Source organism: Pteropus vampyrus, unplaced genomic scaffold, assembly GCF_000151845.1.
Source record: "Pteropus vampyrus isolate Shadow unplaced genomic scaffold, Pvam_2.0 Scaffold59, whole genome shotgun sequence".
NCBI classification, from domain to species: domain Eukaryota; kingdom Metazoa; phylum Chordata; class Mammalia; order Chiroptera; family Pteropodidae; genus Pteropus; species Pteropus vampyrus.
In genome coordinates this window covers 5,965,180-5,970,012 of record NW_011888840.1, presented here as the reverse complement: position 1 = coordinate 5,970,012, position 4,833 = coordinate 5,965,180, and the positions used below count along the sequence as shown (strand labels likewise).

Here is a 4,833-nt window from a genome sequence, read left to right as displayed (position 1 = left end):
ACGAAAAGTGTCTCTAAGTGAGGAAACCCAGGAGTATCTGAAACCAGGTTACAACTCTCTTCGGTAATTTGGTTCCGTAAGAAAATACGCATGCCTACGAATTATCGTTAGATCCAGCTCTCATGACAATGTGAATTTACATGGGGGTGGGGCTGGGAGGAGGGGCATTCTTCTCACTCGTTTTTAAAATGGATTTCATGACTGTAAGCATGAAAGAAGTTTCTGGCAGAAAAACACCTTAATTCTCATCAAAGCCAAACTGTTTTTCTTGATGTTGTAGGGTGCAGAGTGAGGGACAAAGGGATTACGCTCCAGTGTCACGTATGTCTGCTGCAAATCAAACACACGCACAGCCGTGTTCCCTTCCATTTGAGCCATTAGCCAAGAAATGCAAACACCGAGGCCGTTTTCTCTATCGTATATTTTTTTTAAGTATCACCTGATATTAATAAAGGTAAATTAAATAGATACATTCAAATACCGCTAATGGAAGTATAATCCGGAAAGCAGTTTCATTAAAAATATTATCAAGGTTAGATGACTTCATGTTTTTGGAACCAGTGATTGAATTTCTGACCTCGTTTTAAAGGAAATGCTCTTAATTTCAGGAAAAAAAAATAAAAGTCTTATACATAAGATGTTTGTTTTGATGCTCTTTATGACAATGAATGCCAACAAGAAGATAGGTTAAATCAATTTGGCACAGAGACCATAACCAAAGTGTTTGAAATTGTGCTTTAGCTCCGGTCCTATGGAAATTATTACAAATGGTGGAGCAGTAAACTCGTAATTACTGATTTCTTTAGAGCTCTAGTGTCAAAGAAATTGTAAGCTCAGTCTTTAGCTTTAAGTGAACAAATCAGTAAGTGCTAGAATATTGTATTTCTGGTTCTAAGGTTGGGGCATTTTAATGACTTTACATTTGGGAATGACTTGAAATTGAATTTAGGTAATACCTTGAAAATGATGTCATTTTGCAAAAACTGGAGGCAGGCTTAAAAGATAATGTTAAGTGGAGAAGCAGAAAAGAAAACGTTGGTGCGATCCGGTAACAAAAATGAAACAAAAAATAAAACGATGTGAAAATTTTTAGATAGAGAAAGTTCTGTTCTTTCCTCATTTCTTTCTGCTTTCAAATGTCAAGAAAAAAGTTAAATTTTTCTTTGAGGAAAAAAACAGACATAAACTTGAAAAAAACTGCCTCTCATACCTTCTCATACCTCAACTGCAACTCCCAAATTGTAACAATCAACGGGTTACACAAAGCCTGAGGTTAGCACGCGTCTGCAGCACTTCCTTTGAGACTCAGCAGGACTCATTCCCTAGTGTGAGCCCCAGGAAGGACAGATGTCCACGGAGCCAACCAAGGGTCCCATGTCCACAACCAGTCCCTATGGAGCTAGGAGGATGCTGCTGATTATCTACTTAGAAAAGCAACACAAGCAAGGCTTTCATGCAGCTTTCCTTTACCCTGGCTCTAGCAATTACTTCTCAGGCTGAGTAAATGTGGGGTGGCAGAAGGATCAGAATCTCCGTTTCCCCTCCTCTTTAATTTGAACATAAAAAAAAGACCTAAGCCACCACGAGGCAGGCTGAGTCAAGTCTCGTAGCCAACAGTCTCCTTATTGCTCTTGCGGGCAGAATGCGGTTTTGTTTCTCTTTCAGTGACAGCAGCGTTGAGCATTTCTCTGGGGAAGGCCTTCTGCATCGTCTTCCTAGAACGTTTTCTTCCTCTCTTGCATTTAATCCCATTCTCGGCTACTATGTTTTAAAAGCAGCAGTACTTAGATCCTGTCCAGATGGCATGAAAGATCCTCTTTGCTCCCAGGATTCTGAGGAAGGAGACTGGCTTTCAAACTGTAAAGTATTTCAAGGATCCTGCTTGCCTAGGATTGCCTAGGATTGTCCTGTCACCTCTCAAAAATTCAGATACAGGTTTGGGTTTGAGGAGGGGTGGTGCAAGCTTGCCACGGCACCTAGTCAGTACAAAGGTATGTTCTGAGAACCTGCTAGGTGTCCAGCAGTGCATTGGTTGCTGGAAATATGACAGTGAAGACATGCCATAAACAAATGATTCCAATAAGTTATCAACTAATTTGCCTCACCTGTTCCTCAACCATAGGAATGTCTCGAAGGGAGACATATTTCAGTCTAAGGCAGTGATTCCCACCGGGGGCAATTTTGCCCCCCAGGGGACATGAGGCAATGTCTGGAGACATTTTCGGGTGCTGTGACTTGGAGGAAGCGTGGACATCAACAGGAGTGCCACTGACATCGAACAGGTAAAAGCCGGGATGCTGCTAAAAACCTTCAGTGTCATCATTGTCAAGCTGGAGAACTCCAGTGATTTTCAAACTTCAGCAGGCAAAAACTTTCCTGGAGAGCTGGGACCTCTGCCTAGGGTTTCTGATTCAGCAGGTCTGGGGTGAGGCCCGAGGATCTGCTTTTCTCATAAGTTCCCAGGTGATGCTGCCATTTGCTGGTCCGGGGACCGCAATGGAGAACCACTGGCCTGGAGTTTCAGAGAAGGCATTCCCAAAAGAATGGTGTGTCGAGGGTTAACAGGAGTTAGCTGGAGAAAAAGGAAAAGATAAAGTTTTGCGGGTAATCTGTGCAAAAGCCAAGAAGGAAAGAGGCTTCGGCACGTCCAGGGAAATGAAATAACGGAGCATGGGGTGGAAGGAAGTTCAGGAGGGAGCCAGAGGCAGACGGGGCAGAGCCACAGTAGGAGTGGTCTGTCCTCCACTTAGAGCAATGGGAAGGCACTGAAGAGATTTTAGCGGGGGATTCTGGGAAACTGGGCCAGGCAGTTGGGGTGGAGTAGAGTAGGGCATAACACCTACAGTGTAATGGAATAAAAGAACACGGCCTTGGGAGCCAGGCAGTTCTAGATTCAATCTTCACTAGGTCTCTTACTAGTTATATGATCAGGGACAAACGGTTTGGCTTCCAGAAGCCTCAGTTTTCTCATCTGTTAAGTGGGGCCATTCATACACACTTCGCTGGACTGTCGTGAGAAATCGTGTTCAGAAAAGTGGCTGGCACATAGAAGGGCTGGAGGAATGTTAATTCTCTTCCATTAAACGTCGATGATGAAAGGACCAGGGGCTCCTCCACCACCTAATTTGCATCTCAAAGAACTCACAGCAAAACATGACGTCAGCAACCCAGGTCTGTCCAAAGAGCGCTTGCATCACCTGTGTGCCAAACCCATGCCACAGCCTGCCACTGGCATGTTTAAGGGCAAATTAGGCAACCACCGGCCCACACGAAAATGCTGCAAAGCTTATGCTAGGTTTACAGATACCATCACAGGGCTCAGGCCAAACTTACCTCATCTATTAATGGCTGGATACTTGAGAGGCTCTTGAACCATGTCCCTTATTGTTTTGTAGCCTGACAATGGGGAGGAGAAACGGTGCTTGGGACTACAATAAATAATATTACTTAGCACTTAAATAACCTTTGCCATCTTCAAAGTCATTTACAAACACTCGCAAATTGACACTTACGCAGCCTCGGCCTTGGGAAAGTGTCATTATCTCTGTTTCTTCAACACAGCAAAGAGGATGAGGTAATGAAGTTGCCCAAACTCTAGCCCGTTGGCTTCAGAATGTGCTGCTTTAATTCAATCTGGGCATGCCTAAGGTCCATTTCAGAAGGATCTGGGCAGTTTCCTGGACTATGGATAGCGAAGAGTATTTGACTGGAGGCGCGAGGTCCACTTTTTAAGAATCCCTTAAAAAATAATCATAAATAAAGAAGATAGAAGGAAATTTTTGGAGGGGATGGATATGTTTGTGGCACAGACTGTGGTGATGGCTTCACGGGCATATACTCATCAGGTTGTATACATTAAATATGTAAAGTTTTTTATATGTCAATCATGCCTCAATAAAGAGCTTCAAAGAAGAAGAATCCCCGGTGACCCTAATGTTGCATAGGTGTCCCCTGCGTTAGACGTCGTCACAAGGGCTGCTTTTTGGCCAGCAAAGTGCGGTCTCTGGTTCCCCAACTCTGTTACTCTGCCATCTCCCAAAAAACTGACTGAACATCAGGATTTTTTTTTTTGCATGGTTTTGATAATTATGTAATTAACAATGATAATATCTTGACGTTTCTTCATCTGTGAACTATAGCTAGTGACCCCCAGGGGTGTTGCGGGGACACTGTATGAAGATGCTAGGATGGTGATCAACACAAGGAAACTTTCCTCATCACTGCCGTGGTTGAATTCACATCATTATTTTCCACGTTTCACATATGCTCTGTCCTATGATGTTCATAACTCTTTTCTTCAAAAGATAAGCAGGTCACATTATCCTCGATGGAAATGCGGGCTCCGAGAGGAAAACTGGACTCCCCCAGAACCACGCAGTCAGTCGCTGGCCCAGCGGGGAGGAGTCTGCGGCTCCTATCACGTGCCCCTTCATTCGTAACTCCCCCTCTTCCTACCCCAAGGCCGACGTTTCTGTGTTCGTGAAGTCTAGGATGTTTGCATTCTTACCCTCTCCACATGCCAAGCAAATAATGGCAACTCTTACCTCCCCACCCATAACTCCACAGCAACTCGAGACATTTATTAAGGCCATATTACGTGTCAGACACTGTACCCAGCACCTATGGAGTATCTTCGATGAGCTTGTCCTCAAGAAGCTTCGTGCCAAGTGGAAGAGACGAGCAGCAGCTGCAACAACTGTTTCTTAGCACCAAGATTCAAAAAGGACCTTTAGAACAGCCACCGCTAGCATTCTGGGAAATGCCAACCACCCCCAACCCGACTCCTGCGTTTTAGCAGTCGGGCACAATGCTTTAGAAACAGCATCAGGCAAC

The 4,833-nt window shown here is 44.3% G+C and overlaps 1 protein-coding gene across 31 annotated transcripts in view; it reads right to left on the bottom strand.

Annotated features, from left to right (window-relative positions):
* The window catches only part of LOC105292562, a 713,386-nt gene that overhangs the window by 333,773 nt on the left and 374,780 nt on the right, over window positions 1-4,833 (bottom strand). The window contains exon 15 of one of the 31 annotated variants that reach the window (XR_002780512.1): window positions 3,721-3,738. The exons of 29 other annotated variants lie outside the window; for them this stretch is intronic. The gene's annotated coding sequence lies outside the window, so the exon portion shown is untranslated. Of the gene's footprint in view, window positions 1-3,720; window positions 3,739-4,833 lie in introns of those variants that run through there. One more of the 31 variants, XR_002780513.1, reaches the window with a different exon arrangement.